General features: G+C 50.2%; 2 long non-coding RNA genes across 2 annotated transcripts in view; one reads left to right on the forward strand and one right to left on the reverse strand.

Moving 5' to 3' along the window:
• Positions 1-5,711: 5,711 nt before the first annotated feature.
• The window catches only part of LOC140695448 (uncharacterized), a 28,630-nt gene continuing 18,632 nt past the window's right edge, over positions 5,712-15,709 (forward strand). The window contains exons 1-2 of the long non-coding RNA XR_012071135.1: positions 5,712-5,802; positions 8,998-9,126. This is a non-coding gene — a long non-coding RNA (uncharacterized lncRNA). The remainder of the gene's footprint in view (positions 5,803-8,997; positions 9,127-15,709) is intronic.
• On the reverse strand, positions 9,246-13,017 carry LOC140695449 (uncharacterized). Its single transcript, XR_012071136.1, has 4 exons — positions 12,588-13,017; positions 11,882-12,071; positions 10,605-10,701; positions 9,246-9,514 (listed from the first exon to the last, which is right to left on the reverse strand). It is a non-coding gene; the product is annotated as an uncharacterized lncRNA (long non-coding RNA).

Raw genomic sequence — 15,709 nt, forward strand, 5'->3', positions numbered from 1 at the left:
TGCTGAGTGAGTGACCTATCGACTTGAGGTTGAGTTGCGCCAGTGTTAGTAGCATGATGGGGTGTGGGTGTCAAGGGGCTGGCCCCACAGCTGGCATGAGTAAGTGGCTGGCCAGACAGAGGTAGGCCAGATGTGCACCGGGGGAAGGTCTGAGTGAGGGGAAAAGGGCTCAGGTAGGGGTGCAGGCCTCTTAGCTGGGTGGAGTCAGCAGGTATCCTGGGGTTGTCGGGACCCTGGCTCCCCCAGTGCAGACCACTTTCTTGCAGGGCTTTGGAGCTCAGGGTCCCCTCTTCTGCAGGGATCTTGTTGTGCCTGGCAGGCTCTCCTGGGCCTTTGTGTCCCTGCCCAGGTGGGTGGGGTGGGTCAGGTGAAGAGCCATGAGACCCCGAGGATGGCCAGGTTTCCAGCCTTGGAGCAGGCCTGCGGCTGGAAGCTCTGACTCAGAGCATGGCCGGCGCCAGGTGGGAGCCAGGAGATGGGCATCCTGAGCTACGTGAGAAGCTTTCGAGGCCCTGGTCACAGACCTGTGGATGCTAAGTGAGCCTTAGATGTTTTCAGTGCCTGAAGAGCCCGCCCACCATGGTGAGGGACACAGGCCTGAGGGTGCATGCTCTGGCTCTCACCCAGCAGCTCACTCAGCAAGAGGAAGTCAGGGAGATCTCCACACCCCAAGATCCCCTCAGGTCGCAAGCATTGCTGACAGACCCTGAACAGAGAGGACATGGCGCTGATCTGGGGAAGCAGACATGGGCCTGCCTGGGGAGGGGTTTCTCACAGGCTAGTGGTCAGAGGGGAGCTGGGCACAGAGTGGGAGATTGAGGAGGCTTCCAGTAGATGGCAGGGCCTCGGGAGAGCCCTCAAGGATAAAGCTGAGTCAGCCAGGGGACAGGAGGGGATGTGCTCAGAGGGAACGGCCAAGATGAAGGCCTGAAGGTAGGAGAGGGCGCCTGTGTTCTGAGCCCCGAGCGACTCCATCCCAGCTGTCGTGTGTGGGGGCGGGGCTGTCTGAGCTGCCGGGAGACCTGAGAGCCCTGATGAGCTCCAGCTGCTGCGGGAGGTGGGCCCCAGGCAGGGAGCCCCAGCCCAGCAGCCGGGTAGGAGCTGTTGGAGGAGCCAGGTGCAGTGCTCAGGAACTCCCAGCTTCTCCAGGTGGGTTCCCTGGAGGAGGCAACCCAGCACAAGCCTGGTCTGTGGGTTGGAAGTCGATAGGCAGAGGTGGGAGGTTGGCACTCTGGACACGTGAAGCGTGATTTAGCAGGGCTTGTATCTGGAATGGGTGGTTTTGGGAGCCCAAAGGCCCAGCGGAGGAGTTTTGAGGCTCTCCTAGAAGCCCCTGCCTACAGAGACACGTTGCCCACTCCCTGTTGCCTCAGTGGGAACAGCTGCACCCACCCTGGCTTCTTTGTGCTGTGTGGGAGGACACATATGATGCCTTCCCACTCCAGTGTGAGTTAGCCCATGAAACCCCAGGGGACCCTGATGCACACAGTCCTATACTAAGACCTGCTTCATGGTCCTACAGGAGGCATCCTGAATGCCCAGGCTCAGTGGGCAGGCAGGTAGGCTGCACTCTGCATGCACAGTCTGTGTTACTGTCCCTTGATCTCCCATGAGCGTGCCAGGCCCTGTGCTGAGCCCTGTATACTGTGGTCTCCCTGAGCAGCACGTGGGGTCAAGATGTGTGCCTACTTCACAGGGGAGACACTTCGGCCCTGAGTGGCCAGCAGTGGCCTTGGCTGTCCAGTTTCCCCTCCTGGGGCTGGGCTGGACCAGCAGGGAGTAATGCAGGGAGCAGAGCAGCAGGGGAGCTGCAGGCTGAGCCTCCTCCCAGGCTCTGACACACCAGGGCCCCAGCGGAGGTCCCCTGGGGGGGGGCGTTCTGAGCTCGGTGTGGGCCAGGCTACTCTCCTCTGGCAGCTGGTGACAGAAGCCAGGCTGCTTTCTCTTAGCGACCTCACCTGGAACACCAGGATAAGGCTGTGGCCCCGCACAGGGGCTGAAGTCAGAATGAGTCAGGTCTCCGAGGGCGGGATTGCAGGGGGGTGGGGTTCCCCGTCTGAGTGTGGCTGGACGGGTGTACTCTAGGGGGGAAGTGGGGGAGGGTCAGGGAAGATTGGCCAGTCCCTGGGGCCTGTGGGATCCCTGAGAGCAGCATGACCTTTTCTCTGAATAAGGAGGGAGCAGCAGGAAGGTTTTGAGCAGGGAATGTGTCCTGGCATATTTCCACTGATGGCCCTGTGCTGGGAACAGGCAGAAGCAGGCAGGGCGGAGGCCGGCAGTGGGTCCCACCAGGGTGGTGGCCACGGAATGGAAAACAGCCATGGGAGTCTTGGTGCATTTTGACAGGAAGGCTGGCTGCTGATGGGTCTATGGGTGTGAGAGGGAGGGAGGAGGGTGGGTTTTTGGAGGTTGTGGCCAGTTTGGAAGGGCAGAGAGGGTCCATGCTGCCTGGCCGCGGGGCCTCACTTGTCCCCCCCCCATAGCAAATATTGGCTGGGCACTCTGCCCCTACTGGGGTTAAGACAGCGGGGTTTGCAAACCAGGTTCCCATTGCCCCCTCCCAGAGGAGGACGCCAGCAGGAGCATAAGGCCATCACATAGTGAGAGAACTGGGCAGAGGTGGGAGGACCCATGGGTGGGTGGTATGCAGCCAACGGGAGTGCAGGCCTCAGATAGCTACCAGAGGGGCAGCTTACCATGGCAGTGACAGGCCTAACATGCTCTCAAGGACAACTTGGCATGGGGGATGTGGGATCGGGAGGCCGGCTGTTCAGGGAGCTAGGTGGGTGGACGAGGGTCATGTGGGTGTGGAAGGAGATTGCTTGATGCATTCAGGTCCGACCAAGGGATCCGAGGGATGGGGAGCAGCAGAGGAAACTCGGGTCTCAGCTCAGGGTCAGGCCCTAGGGTGCTGACTGAGGGCAGAAGAGCTCAGAAGTGGAGCGAAAGGGACATGTGGTTTTGCCTGGGGTTTGGTGACATGGGGGCTTTGGCCACAGCGGGGTGTGAAGAGCCTGTGGTGAGGAACTGGTGGCCTGCATACGGGTGGGCAGTGGCTGGGCCTTCCTGGAAACCTTGGTCTGATGGGGAAGGCACAGCGTCTTCTCTGGGAATTCTGATTTGAGGGGTCCGGGGACCCCTGCAACCTCCCCTCAACTCAGTCAGGGAGGGTCTCCCCACTTCTGGTGCTGGGAGGGGCCCTTGGCTCAGCTCCTTCTGTCACCCTGGACCTGGGGAGTAGGGAAGAGCAGATGTCACTGACCTAGATCCCTCAGATCTGAGCCCAGGAGTGGGGGCCTGGATCTGAGACCCAGGTATTCCAAGTTTCTGAAGTTCAAACAAGAGGCAGCAAATGGTCTCCCACATGTGGGAGCAGTCCCTGTGTGCCCGAGGAAGGAAGGAGCTGCTTGTGTTGCAGAGATGGTAATAGGTGTCCCCTGCAGCAGGGAGGATTGCAGTCAGACTTGGGGAAGAACTTCCAGATGTTGTGAGTATAAGAGGATGTGTCTTAGAGATCTAACTGAAAGGAGGAGGGCATAGGGACCCCTGACCTTTGCCAGGTCAGGGTGTGTGTAAGATACAAGTGAGGGTCCTCCGGTCAGAGACCACAACCCACATGTCTTTCTTGGGGCCAGTCCCTGGCTGATGCCCAGGGAAGCCTGGAAAGCTCTGCAAATGACCTGGGAAGCCTCCGTTGATGGGGCTCTGTCCTGATGTGGAAAGGGCCTTAGGGAGGCCCCCCTCCACCTTGCTTGAGGGTCCCTTTCAGGTCTGTTTCCCAGTTCTGATTTCACAGCTCAGATATTGGAGGCTTTGGCAGGGTGGAGGGGATGTGAGGTGGTCAGAGAGATAAAAACTGGAATCCTGGCCCTCCTGCTGTCTTTCTGTGTGGTGTCCGACACTCCTACCACCTCTCTGAGCCTCAGTTTCTATATCTACACAGCTGAGGTGTGGATTATTTCCAAGATTAAATGATAAAACGCACAGGGAGCTGTTAATGTTGAGATGGGGGAGGGGGCAAGGAGAAGCTTCCTGTCCATGTGCTGGAGGTCAGGAGTCCGTGCGTGCTCCCCTGATTCCGGTCACCAGGGCCTAGGGAGACAGGGGACACTGGATAGGGTAGAGGCCGAGGCCGGGGGACTGTGTTGCTATGTACTGCAGGTTCTGATTGAGCCCAGCAGCTGCCCGCCTCCTGGGTTGCCAGCCCGAGAGGCTGGTTCTCTGGACCTGGGGTAGAGGCCTCTTGGTGCCCTTCGTGGCTTGAGGCTGTAGGGGTAGATCCTGGCTGAACCCCTCAGGAGAGGGGGCAGCACCCCTTGCCCTCCCCTCCTCTGGGAGACTGATAAGCTAATTAGTGCCCAGAGCAGGAGCCCTGCGGGGCACCCAGCAGCCTGGCCTGGTCTCCTCCTAGGAGGTGGCCGGCAGCGATCAGCCTGGTGCCATGTAGACCTGCCAGTGCTGTCTGGAAACCTGCCAGGCTGCAGGCCCCAGCCAGAGGTAACGGGGCTGGGAGTCGGGACTGTGGTAGCAGGTGGGTAGGGCAGGGGTTCCGCGGGAACTGAAGGGCCTCGGAGAGTGAGGGCATCAGACCTCGGAGTCTGCGCGTCCTCTGCTCCCGCTTCCACCGAACTCACCCCCTGCCCACATTGCTGACCATCCACTTCCAGGGAGCCAATCCTGCTGATCAGGGGACACCTTCCGGGGGGCACCCAGTCCCCCACCCCTCCTTCCTCTGGTGTCTCCTGGGCTGGGCGCCAAAAGCCTGTGGAGTCCCATGGCCCCACAGCTGAGTATATTTAGGGACTGTAGACTAAAATAAAACCACACAACGTGAGAGCTGTGGGCTAAGTTTTATTGGGGTCAAAATGAGGACTGTAGCCCTGGAGACAACATCCCAGATAATTGTGAGAAGCTGTTCGGAGGAGGCAGGGGAGAGCAGAGTGTTCAATGTGATTTCAGTGAAGAGGGGTTGTGTGCGCGGTCAAGCATACACCCAGGCAGAGGCTAGCTCCTTGTCAGGGGGAGCGGTTGTCACCGTTGATGAATTTAGTGTTTTTCTAGATTGGAGGACACACAAGGATTTGGGCTCATAAAATCTCATGAAAACATCTAACTATCTGAAGGCCTGTTCCACCAGTGTTCCCAGAGCACAGAGCGCCTCATTCCTGACCTCCATCCTGAACTCCTTTCAGGGTATGTTGGAGGTCAGAGGCTGCAGTGGCTCACAGTTGAATCCAAACAGAGTTAGATGGCATGCGGCAGCATGACCCAGTCCTTGTAGAGGCAGATGGCGAGTGCCAGATGGCAGGATGCTCTGTCCATCAGCAAACCTGGGGCTGCCCCTCCCAAATCCCCCCAGAACCTGGCCCCCTTGCCCTTTCACACACTCCCCAAGGCAGCCAGGTGTGCAGGCACGTGAGGCCTCAGCTCCTCTCAAGCACTCGTAGGTGCCCTTTCGGCAGAAGAAACCTGCGAAGCCCTCAGAGTCCGCTGCCAGTGTCTATGCTTCCAACACAGCCAACATTGGGGGGGGACCTGGCCTTGGCCAGTGACAAGCCTTGTCTTGATGGGTGCAAGGATGGACCATCACTCGTCAAATGTCTGTCTGTGTCCCCAAGTCCCCAGGCTCTGCCCTGTCCCTGCTTGAATCCCGAGTTAGACTCCTTTGTTCCCCAGACTGACCCCAGCCGCCCCCACCCCCCACAGGCCCTCCCCCTGCCCAGGGGCAGGTCCACCTGCAGTTTCGCTGCTCCCAGCTGAGCTGAGTCGCTTTTGTTGAAGGAATGAGCAGTCAAGGGATCGGTAAGTGTGGAGGGGGTGGCTCGGGTGGGTGGTGAGGATCCTGGTTGCCGATCCCCCCTGAAGGCTGACCTTGTGGCCAGGCCAGATTGGGCTGGTGCCAACACCTCCCACCACCCCCCAACTAGTCTCATTCCTTTATGTTTTGGAAAAATTCCCACTGTTTCAAAGTAGTTTCTTTTTCCATTTTCCGGAATTGTAACTCTCTTCAGAATTTTGTTTGCTAATGTTTCTTTCACGTGACAAAGGAGTGGTTTTGTTCTTTGGGAAGGCTAAGGCAAGCGAATGAATACTGACGTTTAGGTCCAAGTCTGAAAAGAAATCACTTTCTTCCTAGTGCCAGGTATGTTGTGAGCATGAAAAGTGTAAAAGGGGAAAACAGTCACATTTCATTACAGATGTTTAGAATACTTAGTGGCTCATTTGGCCAGAATAGAAGGAGTTACAGAAAAATAGGAAAGACATCGCCTAATGTTTTCTGGAAAAAGACGGCTTTTTGTACAACTACATACTCTATACCCCAAATTCTTAAATGTTGCTTTTATGGAATGAAAAGTTGAGTGTGTAAATAAATATAAATATATTTATGTGTAATACATATTTTATAACATGTAAATGTATATATTGAATGGAACATATATATATACACACATACATATATATATATGCATATATACCATTCAGTATATCACAGTAATTAATGACCATGGAGAAGATTAGTTTTCACAAATAAAGGTAGGCAATGAATGGCTTTCTGGAATACAATTTTCAGAATTTTTAACCTTAATTACACCACGAAGTGCAGGTTGAGGGAAGATTACACAGATCTTAGGAGCAGTGATAAAGTCCAATATCAGAAAGTCTAATTGCATTACATTCATTCTAGATTAGACAGTTTGATCCTTTTACAGTTTATCAGTCTGTAGCATCTTTCATAAAATTAGTAAATTGACTTTTCCAGGATGTATTGTGCTTGAGTATCCTGAGGGTGAAAGGAACATTTATTAACTATGTTCCCATGGCAAGAATATCCTGTAGGACTTGCATTGGACAAATTAGTTGAATTTCAGCGTTTCTTTATGTACTGTGATTTCTTTCTCCTTTTCAGATTTGAGGGACTTTTGCATGTCTTTCTTGGCCCAACAATTGACAGGTGCATTGTCCAGCTATGGTTTTTGTCCCTTTGATTATGGAATGTTGCTGTTTAAAAGAAATTTCACACACACATGCAGTTCTTCCCAAATACATCACACCAATACCACATTTTTTACATGATGAATTGGAATAGTACGTCCCAGGACTTGTGAATAGTGAACACTGTGAGGTGCTCTCTAACAAACTAACTTAGTCAAACTGATGTCTTATTGCTGCGCACTGAAATTCCGTGTGGGCTGGGTTCTACCTCTTTAGTTTAAAATTTGCAGTCATTCCCAAAGTCATTCCCAACGTATGTGAAGTTTCCACACTCAGAAAAGTGCACATGTTCATTCATTTTTAGAGGTAGACATTCAGCCAGCCACTGGAAGTAATATAAAACTAACGCAAAATACAATCATTCACCACAGGAACTTGGATTTGTTAAATGATGTGTAAACATACTGACATAATTCCTGCTGGGGCAAAGCACCATAGAAGCTGACTTGTAACAGGGTGACATGCTCCTGCATTATCAAAGAACAGCTACTTTGAGCTGGAATGGTCAGGGGCAGCGTTGGGACATTTCTGGGAGAGTAGAACCCACATGGCCATCTAGTTTGTGGGCACGTAGAGACCCTGGGGAGTTGAGAATTATACTTGGTAACAAGAATGTATCTTGTTCAGGAGAGTGAAGAGTTTGATGAGCTAAAGGAAAGGAAGCTACACAGGAAAACACTGACAACTGATGACTAGGGCAGGTTGCATTGTGGAGGCTCTTAAAATAGAAATTTTTCTGAAAACCAAGTCTAAAATTCCATTGAAACTCATTGAAGGTTTTTGAGTAGGTGAGTAAGTTAAATTATGACTTAAGTTAAATTGAGAGCAGTGCTTACTGATAAGTCTTTCCAGGATCACTCATGAACAGAGTTTCTCCAAAAGGCTCTCCCAGGTCAAATCAATGGGGAAAATACTGGGTTTCTTTACTGTGGGTCTTCTCTGAAACATTAATATTTTAATGGGCATTTTGATGTTCTGAAGGAAAAGACAGCATTTCCCAAACCTATTTGACCACGGAACACTGTCTAGGAAAATAATGCGGGGACCACATATCCCATATACTTGTGCCAGTCTGTCTACGAACTGATTTATGTAAGATGGGGACTGGTCTACAATTTTAAATAACTCACTTGATTTACAGCTTAGTACTTTGTTCCCAAATTGGTAGCCATGCAAGGTCTCTCCGTTTTCTCCATGAGTGTGTCTGTTGTTTCGAGTCTTCTACTGCCAAGGAGTTAGGAGGTGGTGGGATGTGGAATGATGCTTACTGGCCCTCTGTGTCATCTGTGTACACTGGGCACCTGCTGAGCTTTTCTAGTTGCTGTCTGGACCTGGGGAGCTGGCCTGCACAACTGTTGCTGGGACATGTGTCATCACGGCCAGTGACTTTATTCCTTCCCTACTGTTCTCAGATTGATGGAATCATTTCACTGATCTGTTCCATGTTGAGGTGCAAGAAGTTCTGTGTGCCTCTACCAGGCTCTGTCCTAGAGATGCGATTTAGCTGTTCTGTGAGGGCTTCCTGATTTCTCTTGGTTTCTATTCAGGAAATGGTGCAAATGTCCTATACGCCTCATTGTTTGGGGCTTTCCCCATGAGATTCCCACCTGAATCTTCATGCCATGAAGTGTTTTTGTTTCCTGCAAAACTGAATGTTTTAAAACTCACAGGCAACAACCAGCTCTGTTATTCCTCATATTCTTGTGTAACTTCTGTTCTCTGAGGAAATGATGTGTCTCTTAATACAGCTTAAGACAGGGGGTAAGATAGAGGCAAGAAACAATGGGGGGGGAAATACATGATTATTTCAAAGATACTCCCTACCAAACTTCTTAATACCATATGGAAAATGCTGGTCTAAAGAATGGAGGGTTAACAACTCGTGAAGAAGAGTAGGTGTGTGGTAGGAATGCTGTCTCAGGTTTTACGTATCGTGTGTGGTCGATGAGTCACAGCCCTCAGTAAGTGATGAGTAACTCATTGTCTTTGTGGTCCTTCATGCAGTCCTGCCCTACATGGACTCTTGAAAAGTGTCTTGCTGTTGGGAACTCTTCCTCCACCGTATGAAGACGGCCGAGCTAGCTTGCTGAAGAGATGGGGATCCACCTCGAGCTAGCACCAAGCAACAGACACGTGAGTCAGCCCCAGCTGAGCTGCCCGTCGACTGCCAGTGCAGAAGTGACCTTAGTTGAGACACAGACTCCCCAGATGAGCCTCCACCAAGGTGTTAATAAGGGCCATATGCAACTAAAGTGGTTCTCTAACCCATTTTTATTAAATGAACATAAACATGCAGAATAGAGGAGGAAGAAAAGTGAAACAGTATGTGAGGAATAAAGATAGAGCACAGGAAGGGTCGCATGAGATTATGGCCACTCCTGTTCTTCTGGGACTTCAAAAATCGTGGACAGACAAGTGCGTCGACCTGTGGTGGATGGGCACTTGGCCTCGTACTGCCCTTGTGGGTTTGTGTAAATGACTGCCACCATCATTCGTGTTGATTCCAGGCGTCCTGTTGTCACTGATGAATTCAAAAACAGTTATCTTAGTAAAGAGCATTCTCAGGTACTAGACTCAACTAAATTCCTGATTAAATAGATTTTCCTAAAGATTTGCTCAAAGCAGTGAGATGAATGTCATAAAACCAAAAACTGTCAAAACTGCAAAGGGGTTGGGAGAGGCTTATAGCTCCGTGATTCAGTGCGTGCTTACTGCCCATGAGGTCCTGGGTTCAAGCCCCAGTACCTCCATTAACATAAAAAACAAACAAACAGACAAACCAACCTAATTACCTGTCCCCCCAAATTCAAAGAGTCTCATGATTCATGTCCCCAGGTGCTGAGTCTAACCTCATTCATGAAATGGGCGGGGGCCAGTTAGCTGTGGTGCCTTGGGCTCAGACCGTCCTAGCTCAGGGTTCTCAGAGGAACTTCTCCTGGCCCTAGTAATTGCTTTTTTACAAATTTAGTTTCCATCCATGATTAATCTTGACAATAATCTTAAAATTTAGATGTTGTTTTTATTCACATTTTAAAGATGAAGGAACTGAAAGTGAGCTAAAATAGCTGGCCAGAGGTAACACAGCTGGTGAACAGGGGCCCAGGAGCTGACAGTCTGGAAAGGTGGTTTCACATCAAACCAAGTCCTTTGTTTCTGTCTGGTGCAGGTTCTTGTCAGCCTGTTTCAGAGGCACTGGAACCTGTGGTACCTCATGTGCCATTAAGCAGGGAAAAAGGGGGTGGGGAGTAAACAAGGCAGTGCTCTGGGCCCCTCACTCTAGTTTCAGCCTGAGCACATCTCATATATGTGAGGCCCATTTAAAGTTTTGTTTGGAAAACTTTCCAAACACCGTATTATACCCTGATGTCTCCTAGTGCTGTACTAGCAGCTTCTGCTGTCAGGCCTGCCTTATCCTATCTATGGTCTCATGACGGTGTGAAAGCCGCCCTGACCTGAAGCAGGTGGAAATCACTGCTCTTGGATGTGATTTGGGCTCCAGAACAGCACTGAGTGTCTCCCATGAGCCCTGGCAGCCTTGCTGCCTTTCTCCCCAAAGTCAGTCACATGCTTCCCACACCCTGCAGCCTCCTCCCTGGTACTAGTGACGTCACCTTCGTCAGGAGTGGCCGCGCGCCCTCCCCAGAGGGGAGGGGTGTCTTCTCCCCAGAGCTGGAGGCGGTTCTCGAGGAGGAACTGGACCAGAGAAACCTGAAACACATGAGGGCGAGACGGGGTGTTTTCCACACGGCATCGTTATAACGTCAGTTCACACCTAACTCGTGGAGCTAAAAACTAAGAGAATTCTGAGAAAAATCCAGAGTTGATTAAAAAATGAGTCTACAAATCAGTTTTCTATAAGAAATAGTGATACTTTCAAGAGTACTTTGGGTACAGATTTTAAAACTCTTTTAATCAGAGGGTTAAAGTTAGAATTTGTGGCCTCGTTCAATAGCGAACATTTTTGTAACGACGGTTACATCTTTAAAACTAGGACAGTTTTCAAGTGACCCATGAAGGATGCTTGAGGTGAATCTGTGTATTGTGTTACTAAATTTCATTTGTTCATTATTGTTTCATTTTCTCCAGTTTTATTGAGATAAGTTGACAAACATCTTACGAAAATTAATAAAGCATCCAATAGACAGAAACTTGAGAAATTTACTTCTTAAGTGAGGAAATATGTGAGAGTTCAGAAGCAGAGATTTGTGTGATTTTTCTTGGGAAGGAAGGAAGCAGCTGGAGAGGAGACGTGTCTGTCTCCACTGCCTCGTGTCGTGCTGGTTGTCGGGTTTAGCTTGGGGCAGAGCTGTGATCTGATTCGGCCTGTTGTGGCTCTGTTCGGATGTTCTGGAATGTTTTACTAGTCCCCTCAGCCTGCAGTGGGGGTGAAATAGGAGTTTAGTGTCCTTGTGAAGGACCACAGCTGGCAGAGGAAGGCCAGCGTGTGTGGAGCCGTGGGTGCTCATCTTGCCCAAGCCACCGCGATGTGCCAGCAGTGACCAGAGGAGCTGGGTGGTGGTGTCATTCTGTGATGATGAAACGATGGAACCTTCGCTGTAGTTCACACTCCCTCAGTGATTAGGCTGAGAGTTGAGCTTCGGCTGCCAGACCCCAAAGCTCAGGTTCTGTTCTGTCCCATCATCCTACTCATAACTCTGTGGTTGCGTCTCCTGGATGGGAAAGGAGAACTGCCTCCACTGCTCTCAGTTTCCCACGTAACAACCCACCACATCCCCACACCCCACCAGGTCAGTGACTCTGCCCCTCCAGGGGAACGTTTTTAAAATGTGCACTTTAACAATCTGGTACATCACGGTTAGTATCTCATGTTTGAGGTTCAAAGTGGGGACCGTGCCCCACAAGACATGAAAATGAGAGGTCTCCTTACCATTTTTGTCAAGTCCTCTTGCAAGTGTGAGCTGGTGGCATTAGGTGGACCCAGAAGGCTTGGGGCGATGCACTGTGCTAAGTTATATGATGTCATGTGATTGAAGGTGGAGTGGTGCTCGATGTTGTGGAGTGCTCCGAAAAGATGTTTCAGGAGGTCAGCGTTGGCCTTTGGCAGCTTGTCCAAAAGTCTACAGACAGAAAAATGCACTTTTAAACAAAGCATGTCATTTTGCTTAGGAAGTGGAAATACAGAGACAGAGAACCGGGTACGTCTTTGTGAACCGTGCACACAGTCCTCTCTCGCTGAGTTCTAAGCATGAATGCATACAAAAATGTTGCATTGATTTCAATTTCTGGACCAGATCCTAACTTCTGTGGTTGATTAAGTGTTTGAAAAGTTAAGATCGTTACACTGGCAGATTGGTTCTCTAGCGTCTCTGTTTTGACCAGTGGATTTCATCTGCAGCCGTTCCGTGTCTTCAGCAGTGGTAGCTAGTCTGGAATCCACATTAATAAGATTAGGATGAAAACAAGAATTCAGTAACGGTTATAATGCCTGCATCTGTTTTTCAAGTGCCTCCTGTGGGTAGCAAATGCAGCCCTTTGAACACTGGTCATGAGTTTAGTAGACAGAGCTGTGAACTATGAGCTGATGTTTTCCTAAGAGGGTGTTGGTTGTGTTTTTGGGGTGTGACCGTCATTACCTCCTGGTTGCAGTTATTTTTTCCTCTGGTTTTCCGTCATCAAGGATTCTGAGCCATTTGTCGAGCAGACTTGCTGTGAAAATACCGCCTTCGATGTTCTGAAGGAAATCCTTCCGCAGATTAAAAAACACATATATTATTTATGATAAATACATATTGGAGAAATAACAAAGAAAACATTAAGTTGAAAAATCCTGTTCAGGCCTCACTTTGTTCACAACTGCCAGTTTGTGACCCAGGCAGAGCTGGGCTCTGACTACAGACTCGCACACCCGGAAGGAGGGGCTTGGACTCTCTCCATCTAAAATTAGAAGCATCACAGCAGAGTCTGGACGGCAGTGAGAGTGGTGAGAGCCCCCGTCCACCAGCTGGGCTTTGCTCCCTGTGTCCACGTCAGCACCAGGCCCAGCTGGCCCTGTCTGGTGCTCACCCACCCCACATCCTGTGAGCGTCTGAGAAGCAACGCGGTCGCCCATGTTACTTGTTTACTTCACGCAGCGCTTGCTCTTAATTCAAGGAAGAGAGGTTCTGATGTAGAACACACACCCCTCACGCTCTTGCACACATATTACAAGAGAGCTGGGCTTTCTGACGTGAGGTGTGCCTGCTTCGTGGGGAAAAGCTACTCATCATAGCATCAGTCTTGTTTTTTAAACCGTGTGAAAGTTCAGTTTGCAGCCTTTTAAGCAGCAGGTGCTAAAAACATATCAAAATCCCCAGTGGGTGGTACCTGCATGTTCCCCCTTCCAGCTCCTTGAATGGAACATACCCTCCCAAATAGGACACTTAAAATTTCGATACATTGGAACTTCAGGCCTCTGAGTGTCAGGGCCAGAGGTACGCAAATGTCAGCTTCCTACGTGGGGGCCTGGAAAATGTGTCAGTTTAGAGGGCTGGTGAAGACATTTTTTTCTTTAATTAAAGTATGGTCAGAGACAATAGGTCAGTTTCTGTTGTAGAAGCCTTTATGTCACAGAAATGGGCCTATTAGTTTATGAAGCAGTCATTGTTTTCCCCTTGTGAGCAAGGTGGTAATTGCGTTGTTTCATGTATGTATTGATGGAGATTCTGGGGAGTGAACCCAGGACCTCGTGCGTGGTAAGCATGCGCTCTTCCGCTGAGCTGCACCCTCCCCACCCCTGAAGTTGCCATGTTTTGTGCCAGACTGGGGGAGTTTCTGCATCACTGTGGTGGTTCGACAGGCACACCGCGCTGGCGCTGGCCTCGCTCCACGGCCCGAGGCTTCTCTTGGTAGCAGCTTGTCCAGAAAGTGCCTCTGGGCAGCTGTGGCGCCTGCAGTGCGGTCGGCGTTCTCCTGCTGCAGTCCTTACGGAGCTGCTGTGTGCGCCAGCCTCTCTCCTGAGCACTGCCGACAGAGCAGCGACGGCAGGGGACAAGGTCTCTGTCCACTCATCCTGTAGTGTGTGCTTGGTGTGCGGCACCTGCTCTTGCCATTAGGGCTTTTCTCCGTGTTCCCTCTGGAGTGACCCCAGCGTATTTGGAGGGAGGAAGCTCTCCAGCTGTGGCTGGTTGCAGGAGTCTGGAAGGGACAGCAGGGCCTGTGCCTCATGTGCACAGACTCCCTGCACTGGGGGCACATGTCTCCTCCTTCCTGGACCCTGTGCTGTGGATGCCATGGGTGAGGCTGCGTGCGTGAAGCCTGAACATGACTCAGGCGGAATCTGCCGAGGGTGTTGCTGTGGGACCTCTGCCTACAGACAGTTTAATGGCAAACTCAGTGTGGTGCTGATAGACACTCATTTCTGGTTTAGACCAACTCTCTGGTTACTTGACACATGGTATTATCACCGCCAAGTTTGCAAAGTCTGATTCCCCATTAAGAGCAGTCAACTTTAGGAAGCAAGAGCGTTAGGAGGGTCTAAGACGTGTACCAACGAGAAGCCAGCCTCGTGCTAGTCTTTGCTTACAATGGAAAATAGACGAGAGCCTCACTCTTCCTAGATGATGGGATTAATTCCATGTGCACTGAGATACGGCAACACTCATCTTGCATTTGCACAGCTAGTGTGTAGTGCTATGGTGCGAGTGTGGTAGGGGTCAATCCGAAGTCATTTCTGAACTGTTGCTATTTATCCCACAATCAAATTATGATCCAACATTAATAGGAGACAAGGAAAGACCAAATGTAATGGCATTTCTAAGATAATTTTCATAACCTGTTTGTAGTCATTACTACATTAATATACTTTCGTTCAGAACTGATAATAAATACCAAGATGGATTCATTAAATCCTTCTTCTGTTCTGTGAGTCCCTTTGTAGAAATGTAGCTGGATACCTGACTTAGGTGTATAATTTCAAAATCAATGTATTTCTTCTATAAATTCTTTGCATTTTGAGAGCTTGAAACTAATTTTGACTGCTGCACCCACTTCAAAAGGCAGATTTATGAAATGAGGCTTGTGGTAGGAGCTGCTTACCATGGAAGTCTAGCCACGGGTGGTGGGTGAGAAACATAACAGACATGAACAAGGGAAGCCAAAGGCGGGAAAGGAGGTGACAGGAGGCACACACGGAGCCGTGCTCCCTGCACTAGCTTTAAAATAAGTGCATTAGCAGACGGCGGAAGGGAGGACAGATTTCAGTGGCCTTACTGAGCATGTTTTGATTTATTGTAAAGTAGATGTTTACTTACTTGATAAACTTGTATAAGTATTTCCAAAAGCTTACTGTGAATTTTTTTTTGGAAAGTTCGGCTTCATTAGGAAGGCGGTAAGGGAGTCCTCAAAGGCGGAAAGCTTGTTTTGGGACATTCTATACAGGTGTGTGCTTTTGCATTTGTTACTTAGTTTTGTATTTGCATGGATTGTTCAGGAGTGAAGATGGGGAGAGGGTTGTGATGAAAAAGGAAAGTATACCTAGCATGGGGCTGCTAACACCCAGAGTAGTTTCCTTAAATTTTGACTTTGTGTGGTGTTCTCCAGTTTCTCAGATCCTTCATCTAGGATGCCTGTTGCTCTTGGGCAGTCATGATGAAGGATGCCTCCTAGAGTTTCAGAGTCACTGTGTGTGCGGATAATGCTAGACGTTTCCCTACCTTTAAGACGGATGCCAGCACCAGGATGGACTCATCCTCCATGTTTACTGTGTCCCCGGAATCCA

The sequence above is a fragment of the Vicugna pacos genome, unplaced genomic scaffold (genome assembly GCF_048564905.1).
Source record: "Vicugna pacos unplaced genomic scaffold, VicPac4 scaffold_205, whole genome shotgun sequence".
In the NCBI taxonomy this organism is placed as follows: Eukaryota; Metazoa; Chordata; class Mammalia; order Artiodactyla; family Camelidae; genus Vicugna; species Vicugna pacos.